The sequence below is a fragment of the Diabrotica undecimpunctata genome, chromosome 5 (assembly GCF_040954645.1).
Source record: "Diabrotica undecimpunctata isolate CICGRU chromosome 5, icDiaUnde3, whole genome shotgun sequence".
NCBI lineage: Eukaryota > Metazoa > Arthropoda > Insecta > Coleoptera > Chrysomelidae > Diabrotica > Diabrotica undecimpunctata.
In genome coordinates, this window is record NC_092807.1 from 111,629,264 (window position 1) to 111,645,360 (window position 16,097).

General features: G+C 33.3%; 1 long non-coding RNA gene across 1 annotated transcript in view; it reads right to left on the reverse strand.

Annotated features, from left to right (window-relative positions):
• The window catches only part of LOC140440747 (uncharacterized), a 633,916-nt gene that overhangs the window by 293,620 nt on the left and 324,199 nt on the right, over positions 1-16,097 (reverse strand). The window contains exon 2 of the long non-coding RNA XR_011950919.1: positions 14,329-14,384. This is a non-coding gene — a long non-coding RNA (uncharacterized lncRNA). The remainder of the gene's footprint in view (positions 1-14,328; positions 14,385-16,097) is intronic.

Genomic DNA, 16,097 nt, shown 5'->3' on the forward strand with positions numbered 1-16,097 from the left:
ACGTGGTGGACAAAGACGCAGCAAGGGGGAGCAATAAGGCTGCTAGGTAATACACAAAGGCTAGCATGCCTGTGTATTACGGGGGCCTTAAAAACAACTCCTACTGCATCGCTGGAAGCCCTGTTGAATCTACCACCACTTCATATCTTTATACAGGGCGAAGCCAGATCCGTGATGCACAGATTAATCCATAGTCAGCGACATATAAGCCAGATGCATGGTACTGACAACAGAAAGCTAATCGAGGAGCTAAAAGCCGATATTGTGATGGGGAAACCTATCGATGCAACAGTTACGAGATATAGCTTTAACAATAAGTTCACAATTAAGATACCAGGCAGGGAAGACTGGAATAAAGGTGTACCCATACAAGCTGCTGCTACCTGGTACACGGATGGCTCAAAAACATCGGAGGGTGTGGGAGCCGGCATAGTAGGGACAAATCAAGGGATAGATTTCCCGGTAAGTCTATCTAAGGATGTGACAGTTTTCCAAGCGGAAATAACTGCAATCCATTACTGCGTGGAAGAAATAGAAAGGCAGGAAAGAACGTTCTGTTCAGTTGCTATCTTCACAGATAGTCAGGCAGCGCTTAAGGCACTCAATTCCGTAGAGGTCAATTCTAAGCTAGTATGGGATTGCGTGTGTGCCCTAAATAAACTAAGAGACCGTAGCAAGGTTACGGTAGCCTGGGTACCGGGGCACGAGGGTCATAAGGGCAATGAAAAAGCAGATGAAATGGCCAAACAAGGCTCATCATTGCCATTCATTGGACCGGAACCCTTCTGCGGAGTTGCTAAATCAGTAACAAGAACGGCTACAAGGAAGTGGGTAGCTCGCAAATCTCTGGAATGGTGGAGGAATTCACCAGGACAAAGACAGGCGAAACAGTTCATTACAGAACATTCGCCAAAATTTACGGCAGACCTAATAAGCAAAGACAGGAAAACAGTCAAGGTTATAGTAGGTCTTCTAACAGGGCACTGTAAGCTGAATAGGCACTTGAAGCTGATGGGATTATCAGATGATGACCTGTGCAGATTCTGTCACCTCGAAGAAGAAACAGCAGAGCACATTTTATGTCAGTGTGACAGTCTGGCAAATGTGCGGTTCTTTGCATTAGGAGAAGAAAATCCACCGGCAAATAGCTACATGGAAGGTACAGTCTCGAAGCTACTAGACTTTATAAAAAGGGTCAGGCTAGAGAATGTTATCTAGGACTAGAGGACCACAATAGATCTGAAAAGGTCGCAGTGGAATAGGCCGAAAGGCCACCTCTCTTAATCTAATCTCTAATCTAATGCAATAGAATGTTCATAAGCAAACATTCATAGAGATAAAAACGTGATTTACCTTTACAAAAGATTGCAGCATAATAATAAGTTGGAAGTGTGAGCAGTAGCTTAATTTATGAACCATTTAAATTATCATACAAAACGTTTAGTTTCAAGTTAGAAAAAACAGAACTAAATCGGTTTTATAGAAGATATAAAATGCTACAAGAACAATAATATAAAAATTATTAGTATTCTTATAAAAATCCCTTTTTGGATAGTTTTTGTTTTGTTACTTTCACCAAACTTTTTTTTTTATTATTACTTTGTCTGCATTACCTATTATTTTATGTTACATTCGAAAATAAAATAAAACGAAAGTAAAAGATGGATGCAGACATAACCTTGTATATATTGTCAATTTCTTTCAAAGATTCTTTCAAAGCTTAAACCACAGTAGATTTATGTCATAAATATAATACAAAAGCGTATATACTTGCATGCAGAAATATCGGTTTAACTATAAGTATATACAAATAAAAAATATTTCTTATAGCTCGCATCAAAGGAACAAGACTTCAAAGAAGACTTATACAAACTATATGACAAGTATTTTCTTTTGAAAGATCAGTGTTGTTGATATTTATTGCACTAACGTATCGCAGAAATAAAAGTAGATGACGAAAGGTGGTTTAAAAAGTAGACCTAAGTAAAACTAGTATAATAGTGTTATTGTTTTAAAAATAAGTTAACAAAAAAAATTATTAGTATCTTAGTCCTTATTGATCTTAAATTAAATGTCTTTTATTATTTTATATTAACAATTGAGGCGGTTTTTGCAAAAACCACATAATATGTCAGTTTTTTCGGAAATGGACTTACGCCATCTATGGATTGAAGGGCTAATTACCTACGTTCCTTCCGTAAGAATATTCCATTAAAACCACAGTAGTCCAAGATATAAGCGACAAAATATAGGCGATTCCGCATAAACCCCATATATCAAGTACAGTTTTATGCAAAAACCACAGTTGTTAATGACTATTTGTGTTTTTGCTGGAAACTTTATCGCTTGACTGTCAGTAGGTTTTTATAGGTTAACGTTCCTTCGAATAGTTGTGTTGTGTGATTTTATAAGTAAACACCATAAACCAATTTAGTAAAATGAGCTTTATAATAAACACAAGTAACAATAGAGAACAGCTTCCAAAGGAATGTACGACATCTATATTTAAGAAAGGAGATAGAAAACGATGCAAAAACTAGAGAGGAATAAGCGTAATATCATCAATAGGAATTATATGGAAAGATACTGGGAGAAAAGATAGAGCAAGCGATAAAAGGCAAAATCGGGAGCATCAGGCAGGCTTCACGGCAGGAAGATCATGCATAGACCACATATACACACTGGAACAACTGTTGAAAAAGAAAAAAGCAAAAATAGAGATATACATTTGGCATTTGTGGACCTGAGAAAGGCGTATCACTCTGTACCAAGGTCAGAACTATGGAAGGCAATGCACAAATTAGAAAAACAGAACTAAAAATGTACAACTCATAGAAGCTACAAAAGCTCTGTATAAAGAAAATAAAGTTTTCATTAAAATGGGAACAATAATCATAGGAGACTTCACCACAATGAAAGGGCTCCTGCAGGGCTGTTTCACATCTCCAACCCTATTTAAAATGTACTTAGAGAAATCCTTGACTACATGGAAAAGAAAATGCGAAGGCATGGGAGTACCGGTACGGAATGAATACCTATATACGTTAAACTTTGCAGACGATCAAGTAGTGATTGCACAAGACCAAGACAACCTCAGCTACATGATGCAGAAACTAGAAGAAGAATATACCAAGGCTGGCCTAGATATTAACCTCGCAAAAACAGGGTACCAATCTACAAGTGAAGAAGATATAGAAGATCTACAGATTGATGGCAACGTAACAATCAAAGGAAAACATAAATTCAAATTCTTGGGGTTTATAATCACAAAAAAGGCAACAACAGAGAAAGAAATTACACAAAGATTAGGACAAACAAGAACAGCAATCCGACAACTTAACTCAGTGTGGTGGGATAGACACCTAAATATGAAGACAAAAACACAGATTTATAAAACATTAGTGCGAAGTCTATATATGTGGCGGTCTCCTCAAGATTTCAAAGCAAATATTGTGAGAAACCAAATCGACTACATTACAATTAACAAAAGGTTCCGTAATGGTATTCTAAATGTAAAAACGTACCCAAGCTGTGACATAAATTTAGACCACAATCCTATAGTCGCAACCATCCGATTAAAACTTAAAAGAGTAGACAAGGCTAAACCCAGTCAGAGAATAGCATGGAGTAGTGCTAACCAAGGACAGCAAAAGAAGTATAAGGACATGGTAGACGCGCAGTTAGAGTCTAAGACAATAGCTCCCACTAAGGAGAAGACAGTAAAAGAAAACATTGAAGACATGTAGGGGAAAATTAAAAATACTGTCTTGGAGGTAGCAGACCAAAGTAGACAGAAAGAAAACCGTAAACATAGAAAACCATGAATGACAAACGAAAGATAACAAATTATGGGGAGGAGACGAGGATTAACAAGATACAAAGAACTCAACAGGGAAATTAAGAAAAAAATAAATGTAGCTAAGGAAGAGTGGATAAAAGAAAAATGTAAAGACGTAGAAAATCTGCAAATGAAGCATAAAGATAGAGAACTACACAGAAAGGTTAAAGAAGTAGCTGGAATATGGAAACCCAAACACTTATCGATTGTAACAAAAAAAAAACCAAATAGAAATGGACCCTGAAAAACAAGAAGAAATATGGGAACAATATCTTAAAGATTTGTTTGGTGATCAGAGAACAGAAGAGCCCCCACAAATAGATACAGATGAAAAATTAAACAAAACAAAAACTATCCAAAAAGGGATTTATAAAAGGGGAGAAATACTAATAATTTTTATATTATTGTTCTTGTAACATTTTATATCTTTTACAAAACTGATTTAGTTCTTAAAACTAAACGTTTTGTATGATAATTTACATGATTCATAAATTAAGCTACTGATTACACTTCCAACTGATTATTATGCTGCAAATCTTTTGTTAAGGTAAATTATGTTTTTATCTCTATGAATGTTTCCTTATTAACATTTTATTGCATAAATTTATTTCATTTTATTTTTGACAAAATGAAATAAACTAATTTTAAATGATTACTCTTCTGCGGACTTCTTCTTCTGCGCATCTGCGGACACACTACACAGGGTGGTTTCAGAGGTGGTAAATCGACAATTTATTAGTTGAATGTAAAGTACGAATTCAGGATAAACTGTCTGAACCTTTTAAAACAAATAACAGGATACGCCAGAAACACCCTCTCTTCTGTATACTGTTCAATCTGGCTCTGAAAAAAGTAATACGTATGTCACATAATAAAACTAATAGTTCAATATATAAATCAGTGCAAATTCTTATCTATGCTGATGATATCAATATTGTTGGTATTGTTTCGTACAATATTGCTGTACGAAAGGCGTATGTAGCATTAAAAGAAGTAGCTATAAAAATGGGTTTAATAATAAACATCAACAAAATGAAAATAACTACGCAACCACAAATCTTACGACACTTGTTATAGAAAACAATGTCATCGAATTAGTGAACAAATTGGTATACCTAGGAGCGTTCCTTATCACTGAAAATTATACTACCGTAGAGATAATTCGCAGAATTTTGGGCTATTTTGGGCTAAATCTCCTCCTTAAATTTACAATTTTATCGCGAAATACAAAAATAAAAATCTACAAAACAATAATACGCCCAGTCCTAACATATGTTTCAGAGACGGTGACTCCAACAAAAACTAATGAAAACAAGTTAGCATGTTTTGAAAGAAAAGTACTAAGGCAAATCTATGGAGCTGTGAGTAACAATGGAGTATGGAGAAGACGATACAACTTCAAGCTTTAGAGAATATACCAGAAAGCAGATATCGTAAAACATATTAAAATAGGATGTCGTAGGTGAATAGGGAAGGTAATGCGGATGGAACAAAATGACCTAGCTCCTAGCTTCTTAATAGACCGATTGGCCAGAGAAGAAGAGGAAGACCCAGAACAAGATTCCTTGATAACATCGATGAAGTCATGAGAAATATGGAAATACGTGCTTGGCGGAGAAAGGCGATGGATAGGGACGACTGGAGAGATATTCTTGAGGAGGCTAGCACCCACGCAGGGTTGAGCCAGAATGATGATTAAGGTATACCTATCTATGATTCTTACGAAAACTCTGTATAGTTATGACATTTCGACAGTCTATTGTATGTTAGAAAAGTTTATTCAGTCAGAGCTTTAAATTATTTACTCCACTCACCTAATGTTTTGACGACATTAATTTTTCGTTCATGTTTAACTGTTTTGAATCTTCTACACATACAGAAAGGGTGAAAGCACTTGAATGAAGTAGTTAAAAAAGATATTTTTATACAATCAACGCAAATAAAATTATTCTTAACAAAAATCTTCTTAGCTATTTATTATGTTGTAATAAAAAGTATTATTATTAAAGGTTATAAGTAAAATACATAAATAGCACATTACATAAATTTTGAAAAAACTCGTGTCAGCTATTTTTAACATATTTTACAAGCTTTTAAGATTTTCCCAAAAAGTTTATTTGTTCAATCCATTGCTTTTTTTAAAAGCTGTAAGTAAAATCGTCATATAAAAAAATTTGAGATGACCCAGTTCTCTTGAAAGACCAGTGATGATAAAATCAAATTAAAACAATTGCTTAATATAAATCACTCGGTGGTGAAACATGGAGCTGAACATTACTTTCAGCTCCCTCATTGTGTTTGACGTATAAATTCTTGGAAAATACTGTTCCGGGACCGTTGTGCTACTTCATATAATATAAGAAACACGAAACTAGGTTAAACGTCAACCATTATTTAATGTTTTTATACCTTTCCACCATTATTTCCAGAAAAGAGAATAAAGATATACAAACAAAACTCACAAAATTAAAGTTATATCTAATAAAATGGCTGCTGCGATAACCCTAAAGTTGCTACTTGTTTTCTGTTTGTTTTCTTTTACCGCAAAATAACATAATCTGATATGGTAATGTTGTTTCTCTTTGCAGTTTACCGATCTTATTAGGAAAACTTTTATTACGGGAAACGATTCAATATAAAAAAGTGTTTAGATTAAAATATTCATTTATTTTAAGAGCGATATATAAAATATAACAATTTCTGTTTTTTAATTTTACTGTTGAATATAATTAAAATGCTTTTATCCTTTTTGAAGTTATACTTCTATACGCGCGTTCCATGTTGGAAATTTGTATGGGAGTGAATCTGTGAAATCATTACATATGTAAGATAATAAGTAACAGAGAGACAGAAGATATATTTTCTCTCTCTTCCTCTCTCGAATATAAAAATGTTCCTTTTGTATATATAATTAAATATTATATAAATATATTATATACAAATATATATATACATATAATATTATACCTATAATAAAATATTTATTAATATTATTATTTATGTGATATGTTTTGTATTATTTATTAAATGTTCATAATTATATTAGTCTTTTGTATTTCAAAATAATAATCTCAATAAATCACTGTATGATCCAGAACTGTCAATCTTGAAATAAGTTTGTGTCCTGTCCTCGGTAGTATAGTAGTCAGTATCCCCGCCTGTTACGCGGGAAACCGCGGTTCGATTCCCAGTCGGGGAGGACTTTTTTATTAATATTATTACATTATTGTCATTTTTAAATACTTACGAATATTGCATTTTAATTTGTATTGTATTATTATATGGAATTATGTTGCACTGTATTGTAGTGTATTTTTTTATGTATATTATTGTAATTTTTAAATACTTATGAATATTGCAGTTTAATTTGTATTGTATTATTATATTAATAACAAAATAAACAATGAATTTTACTGCAGAGTATGTGTAAAAACATTTTTGATTTCAACTCCTTTCATACATATATGAAAATAAAAATATACATTTTCATCAAAATATTGATTCAATCCTTCATTGTTAGTAAGTTGTTATTAATTCTGTTTCTCTTTCTGCTATGTCTTACCTATAGAATTACACATGTAATGATTGTGCAGATTGACTCCCAAATAAATTTGTAACGGCGAATGCGTGTATAGAAGTGTAACTTCCACCGGCAGTCCCACTGGACTGCCACACCCGTTTTATTTTTTACAGTTTTATTAAACCGCAATTTTTATTATATTTAAATTTAATTTCTTTTCTTTAAGACCCTACCGGTATGACAGGGAAAGCCACGAAAAGTAAGAAAGTGGCAGAAAGTTATGACAGCGAAGAAATACTTATTAAGACTTGTACGAAATACAACTTAAAGATGTTGCGGTTTCGGTAAATATAATGACTTTTATATAACATATAAGGCCACAAGACAGAAAGTAGAATGTTTTTAATCAATCTAGAACCCGCTGGTTGCTCTCTTTCGCCTTTAGGTATTACTATATACAAAGAAATGAATGGAGACTATATTTAAAGCCAGCAATATAAAACTGAAGAATATTTGTAGATTTACTTCTAAATCGGTTAGACCTACAAAATTAAAATATGCGTGACAAAGAAAGATACAAAAAAACAATGATCGAAGGTTGAGAATAGTTATAGCAAAAGTATTTAAGAAAAAACCTATTTTAACCGTAAAATATATATATATATATATATATATATATATATATATATATATATATATATATATATATATATATATATATATATATATATATATATATATATATATATATAACCAATACAAAACGATATGGATATCTACATATATCTCAGAATCTGCTTGTCTACGGGTGAATCATAACAGGTATGTAAAAACAGCTCCCAACTCTTTCCATCTATCTCTATCTTGAGCATCATACTTCCAATTTATTCTAGCTATTCTTTTTATGTCATTTACCCTTCTCATTTGTGGACTTCCTCTTGGTTGGCTACCTTGGCAACGTGTTCCAACGTTGTTCTTTTCATATGGCAGTGTGATCTGCGAAGCTTCATTTGAGTTTGGCAATTTTTGTTATGATATGTTCAACTTTTGTTGAAATTGACTGCAGATAGCTAAAGACTGCCTTAAGGTCAGACTAATATAATTTGGGGCAGCTCGCTATGCAAGGTTAGGCTTTTTTTTTCGCCCAACCCCATTGGACTAATTTGTTAACTGATTAATCCATGTCACGCAAAGTATTACCTGTGTTAACATGTTCTACTAGTACATATTGTTAATATTGTTTCGTACTATTCAGAAACTCTCACTTTCCTAAATGTTACATATTAAACAGTGGCTGGAGCATATTCTCGGAACTGTCAAATAAATAAAAACAGATATTTCTTGATCAACGTTTTAATAGTAATGGATTCCTCAAAAATACGTATTTAGAACATAATTATCTTTATAACGGAAGACAGAAGCGTCCTAAATTAGTACAGTGAATCAGATTGATCACGTCCTAGTGTATGGAAAGCGTGCTTTAGTTGTGATGAACATGCCAACTTTACAGTGGTCCAAACTGCGATAATTATGTGGTAAAATTGCTTTTAAAGAGTAGCTATGGGTTGTAAATAATGATCAATGATCAATAATATGAATACGACCGAATAGTACGCATTGCCACCTGGAACGTACGCAGCTTATTTATGTCCGGGAAACTGGCAAACACTGAAGCCGAGATGGTAAGACTAAAAATGATGGTAAGACTTGGGAATGAGTAAAGTAAGATGGCCTGGATCAGGAATATAAAAAACAAAACATGGATACATATACTATTTAGGTGGAACCGACCCAGAACATCAATATGGAACTATATTAGTGTCGAACAAAATTTCTCAATCAGTCATAGACTTCATCCCCCTAAATGATAGAGTAGCAATGTTGAAATTACAAACAACTCACAGAAAACTAAATATTATTTAGGTCTATGCTCCAACAAGTGACAAGTCAGACGAAGAAATCGAAAAATTTTATAACAACATAGATGAAATAATGAGACTGACAAAAAGAGGTGATATGATGATGATCATGGGTGACTTTAACGCTAAAATTGGTCGTGGTGCGAAAGGAGACCACATAGGAGCATACGGTCTAGGTACCAGAAATAATAGAGGAGATAGACTTGTACAATTCTGCGTAGAAAACAATCTGTTAATTGCCAATACCTTCTTCAAACAACATCCTAGAAGGCTATACACATGGAAATCACCTGCAGACAGAAAAGACAGAATTGTTAGAAATCAAATTGACTTTATTTGGTACAGACAGACATTGAAGTAACATGGACTGCTCTAAAAACAAAAATAACAAAGATACAAGAAAAAGACATCGGGTTCATAAAACACAACAAAAAACAAGAATGGATAACGCAAGAGATCATGGACCTCATGGACGTAAGACGAAAACATAAAACAAGCCCAATAGAATACAAGCGAATCAACAAAATCATTAGAAAAAAGTGCAGGAAGGCGAAAGAAAACTAGATGTCAACAAAATGCCTAATAATCGAACAACTTCAGGAAAAATACGACACCTTTTTTATCCATAAAAAAGTAAAATAAATGACAGGTAGACACAAAAAGAGACAAGCAACAATATTAAAAAATGATAATAACGAAATAATTATGGGTACAGAAGACAAACTAGAGAGATGAAAAGAATACATACAAACTCTTTTTGACGACGATAGACCTTGTTCTCCACCATCCACAGACAATTGAATAAATGAAAAAGGCCCAGAAATAACCAAAGAAGAAGTGATTCATGCAGTAAAATTTCAGAAAGATGGAAAAGCCGCCGGTCCAGACAATATCAATGTCGAAATACTTAAACTAATTGCAGATAACGAACGAAAGTAAAAGCCTAGATTTAATAACAGCACTATTCAATAAGATATATGAAACAGGTAAAATACCAACAGACTGGCTAAAATCGAGGAACTGGGAACACGAGAGGCTCTTTTTGCTTTAAATGTGTTAACGCAACGATGCAGACACATGAATGTAGATGTATATGCATGTTTTATTGACTATCGAAAAGCATTTGACTGCGTTAACCATCAAAAGATGATCGAAATTCTGAGAACAACTGGAGTTGACGAACAAGACTTGCGAATTATCTCAGAACTATACTGGCACCAAACGGCAACAATTGAAATAGAGCACACAACATACGAAGACATACAAATCCGACGAGGAGTGAGACAGGGTTGCGTCTTATCACTACTCTTTAATTTGTATTCGGAGTCTATATTCAGAGAAGCATTAGACGAGGTCCAAGGCGGAATTAAGATTAACGGAATCAGCATAGACAACATCAGATATGCTGATGATACCGTCTTAATAGCAAGCAACGCACAAGAACTACAAAATATAATAAATGCAGTAGTTCATCACAGCGAAATGTTCGGTTTACATCTAAACGTTTCCAAAACTAAAACTTTAGTATTTTCAAAGACACCAATAAATGTACAGGTGTATGCCAAGGGTCAAATAATAGAACAGGTAAATTCCATAAAATATTTGGGAACAAATATCAATAGTCAGTGTAATCCAAAAAAAGAAATCCTATCAAGAATCGAACAAGCAAGGAAAACATTCATGAGCATTAAAACATGTTTTACAAGATCAGACCTTAGTCTACAGCTTAGAATCCGAATGATCAGATGTTACGTTTTTTCTGTCTTACTGTATGGCTGTGAAAGTGGGACAATGGACTCTGAAATAGAAAAAAAAAGAATAGATGCCTTTGAGATGTATATATACAGACGAATGTTGAGGATTCCATGGGTACAAAGAGTTACTAATGTTGAGGTACTTCGTCGCATGTGTAAACAAAAAGAATTACTAAGAATAATCAAAGAGAGGAAAATGCAATACTTGGGTCATGTGCTGAGAGGCAAAAGATATAAATTACTTCAAGTTATACTGGAAGGAAAAGTACAGGGCAAAAGATCAGTAGGAAGACGCCAGAACTCGTGGCTGAAAGACCTGAGGAGATGGTTCGACCGCTCATCCGCAGAGATCTATCAACAGTTTCCAAAACTACAATTGCCATTTGGATCGCCAACCTTCGAAAGGAGACGGCGCAGTGAGAAGAAGAATATAAATATGAATATGAATATACAGGTGTTACTTGGTTGTAAAGATGGGTAACACACTAAATTTTTAGGTGTTGATACAGCAACACTGGCGCAGTTTATTGTATCAACTCAGTGTGTCAACACTATTGTGTCATATAACACAGTAAGCCATTGACACTACGTGAAAGTTTGAAACCTTCCCTAAGCTGTAACATCTGTTTTGCATTTACTTAATAGCTGTGCGGACTGACCGAGAGTTGATCTTTTCACAAATAAATCCTTTTTGAGAAGCACACAAAAGGATAATAGATCAGACAGGTTAAAAACTCAAAATGTGTTTGTTGATGTTTGATTGATGAACTAGTTAGATATATTGCGACGTTGTCAGTTTTTTGACAGCAGTCCGAGATTTGGCGAATGGATATACCCTCACTAAAGTTAAAAAATGATGTAGTTACGTGATGGAATTTCACATTTGATATGATTAAGAGAATTTTACAGATGAAAAATGCAATCATATCAACATTGGCAGTTTTAAATAGTTCAGCTACAGAATCTGTTGGGCCTCTACAAAACGAAGACTGGACTATTGCTGAACAGTTTATTAAAGTTCTGGAAATTTTTAATTTAGTTACAACTGCCATAAGTTCCGAGCAAAAAGTTAGTGCTTCGTCAATAATATTTTATTACAAACAAATTACGAAACACATGAATTCATTTGACATAAATACAATGATGCCTCAGGTTTAAAATATGGTAAAAAATCTGCAATTTGAACTAAAACAAAGATTTTCAGATATAGAGGTTTCATAGACGAAAGACAGTATCGCAAAGCAGTAGAGAATTTGTACAGCAAGGTAGCCAACACAAAATTACCCACACAAAAAGAAAACGAAGAGGAAAATATTGAACAACCAATTCAAAATATACCCTATAAGGAAGATCTACTTCAAAATTTATGGAAAGATTTTGACAAGGACGTTCAACAGCACCAACAATTAAGCAAGCATTTTACCGAGAAAAGATAGCTGCGGTATAACCCAGGATCCTCTATTGTGGTGGCACCAGAGGAAGCACATTTACCCAAAATTATACCAAATTATGAAGACTAGGCTTTGTATTATGGCTACATCTGTCCCGTGTGAAAGGATATTTTCTAAAGCCAGACAGATAGTCAACGAAAAGCAAGAGAGATTAAAGACGGATAAAATCTCTTAAGTGATTTTTTTAAGTTATAACTTAAACAATAACGAATAAGTAGGTGTATATTTTTTTACTTTAAATTTTTTGTTTTGTTGCGTTAACCTAGATTTAGATTTTTTTATGTAGGTATCTTTATTCTTTCTTTAGCGTTTAATATCTCCCCACTGATTTTTAAGTTAACTATAATTATTTAAACTATAACAAATTTAAACATAATTTAAACAATACCAATTTTAATTTCAAATTTTTTGTTTTGTTGTTTGGACCTAGATTTGAAATTTTATTTATTTGTTTTTTTTTATAATACAGTTTTTTTCTTTATTAATTATTTTATCTGCATAAACAGAAATATATTCAAATTTATTTTTTAAGATTTAAAATTATCTGTAGACACCGTAAAAATATATAAAACGTGGCAACCAGGTAAAATACAAAATAGTCAACGCAGTTGAAAGACACTTTCGTTTCGGTGAGATTCGAAAACTTTAAGGCACAACTTTCGTGTTCTGTCTCTTTTTGTTGTATCTTGTATCAAATCGCACTATTGCGGTGAATTGCATTGCTCGGGCCGGAAACACTCGGGGTGTTACGACACTGTTACTGTGTCATGACACTTTATTGTCGCGGTGTCAATACACATGACGCATCCTAAAGTATCAGCACAAAAGTGTCATATCACACAGTGTTACACATGACTACTTGGTTGATAACCTGAATCGAATAACAAAAACTTCTCTTATAAGAAACTTTCTTACTCCCTTACTGCCGTATAGAATATCGGAATTATTTGATAATGAATGCAAGAGAAGCATATATAAAATATGCTATAAATACATTTGATACAACAATCAATGCTGCACAATAATACAAGATAAAGCGATGATAGCTACAATAAAGGAAAAAAAGTCCCAATTATGCTTATTTAAAAAACATTTTTAATACAGCCTGTTAAGGAAATTAAAAGTATAGCAGATTGAGGTATAACGTTGCATAGCGTAAAAAAGGACAACTCAAGCGTTTTATCCAAGGATTATCTTATGTAAAAACAGAAAAGAGAGAATCCTTGGAAAGGAAAATGAGGCCAGAGGTCAGTATGTCCTTAAAATACAGTTGGGATAAGTATTTTAACGAAACTTTTGCGAATCTAGGTAAGCCTATTAACAAGTACAATAGAGTAAGCCAGGAGATCTTAACAATAATAATGGGGGCGAGATAGACAGAGAATATATTAAAGCCTATTTTGCTATCAGACAACCTAAAATTTTAGTTGTATATATGTAAATATATATATATATATATATATATATATATATATATATATATATATATATATGTATATATATATATATATATATACATATATATATATATATATATATATATATATATATATATATATATATATATATATACCATCATCATCATTCTCAGCATATTTTACTGATTATGGTGTAGCCTCGCTTACTGTATTGGATATTTTTTTATTTATTTTTCCCGGATTTTTAAAGCCTGTTTAATCTTTACTTAAAGTATATAGTCGTATTTAAATAAAAAGTTTCAGGAATAAATTGGTTAAATAGCACAGGTGTTGGTTGGTTTAAACAAGACAACAACTCATTAGACAAGTTGTCCAATTCCGCATGCAAAGTTTTAGTAAAAATGAGCTGCTTAAAATTTTTTACTTACCTCTTAGGTAGCAATTTTATTGTGGTAGATGCTCCCATTTATAACGATCTTTAAACCTGAAATAAATAAAGAGTTTTTAGATTGATAAGCAATAAGAGAGAGAAAGTGAGAGATGTAAATCACAATAATATTTAAAGATGTACTACTTTTAGGTTAGTCAAGTATTCTAAAGTAAACTAGTTCATTCTATAAACAAAATTTACATAAAATGTAGTCCAAATCAATAACAGAATTACAATATAACTTCATCTTTTTTTAAGACCGCTATTCTTTATAGTCGATGATTGTGAAATGTAAATAGAATGATTGTGAGAATTAGGAAATAATTGTGAAATAGTTTTAAGTACATGATCGGTGTTACAGTGTAATGGGGAAAGAGATGGAGATGCATGCAGTAGAATTAGGGTTGGATGGATGAAGTGAAAGGGTGAGTGGTGTAATGTGTGACAGAAAAAATCCAATAAAGCCAAAGAGAAAATTATATAAAACAGCCATAAGACGAGATATGATATATGGAACTGAATGTTAGGCAATTAAAAAGACAGAGCAATAGCAAATGCAAGAACAAGACGAAACTTAGACAATCTTGGTCTTGGTCTTGACACCTAGTCTTGGTCTTGGTATTGCACTTCCGGTCTTGGACTTGGTCTTAGTCTTGCAGCAAGAGTCTTGCAAGTCTTGCATTTACCCATTAGCCTATTGCTATTTATTAAACCTTACTTTAGATTTTAGAACAACCTAACAGAGTAAGTACATTTTAAGCTTGAATTAACATAGCCATAACAAAGACCAACCAAATTAATTAATGTCTAAACCAGTGACACTAGGTGGGATTTGAAGCCACAATCTAAGCGATCCGTGCCTATGCTCTAACTAACTCGGCTATCTACCATGATCCCCGGAAGTCAGTCTGATTCTTAACCCTGCGGTGCACGGGTTGGGTCTGTCGGGCCCATTCAGTTTTTCCAATATTTCTATTCGATCAGCGAGTCTAAGTACGGTTATGGCGGTCTAGGTACCTTTCGACGGCATGGCCAGCTATAATCCCTCAGTTACTAATGCGTATTGAAGCGATAGTGTCGATGTTATATCAACAGCGACATTATACAACCCGTTCCTTAATGTAAGTACAATGCCAATGTAAGCCAATGTGTAACGATAAGACTACCAAAGAGAATTGAAGTACTATTGTAAAAATAATACCTCAATCAACCATGGGAGTTTATCGTCTATACCTTGCCTAGCTCAGTATCTCAAGGGTGCGTTCGTCTTGTCTTAAACTAGGGATTGAACCTGAGTTCTTGGTTGATAGCAAATAAGACAAATTTTAACCAAACATATTTATTCTAATGAACAAAAAAACAATAATTAACCCTGCCAAAGCTTAACAGTTAATAAGTGTTACTTATTGCTTCGATGGGCTGCTTGTGTGTTCTAGCTGTTGGGTCCTCCAATTAGAAATTGTGGCTTCTGGAGAGCTGCAGTCACACGTGGCTGTATGTCCTGACCAATTGTTGAAATCCAAATATGCCAATAAAACCAATAAAATTTTGATATGTTCAATAAACCAATAAAATGTCCAGTAAACTGTCCAGTAAATCAATAAACTAAAAGGATAAGGAACAACTTGCATTAGAAACACATCAAAAAGAAAGGTTTAACTTCCTTGCCATCTTACAAAATTACACTTAAACAAATAGCGTATGGCAAGGATAAAATGAAATATGAATGTTACTACATACTTAGTTAAATCCTGTTAAAGAGTCCTA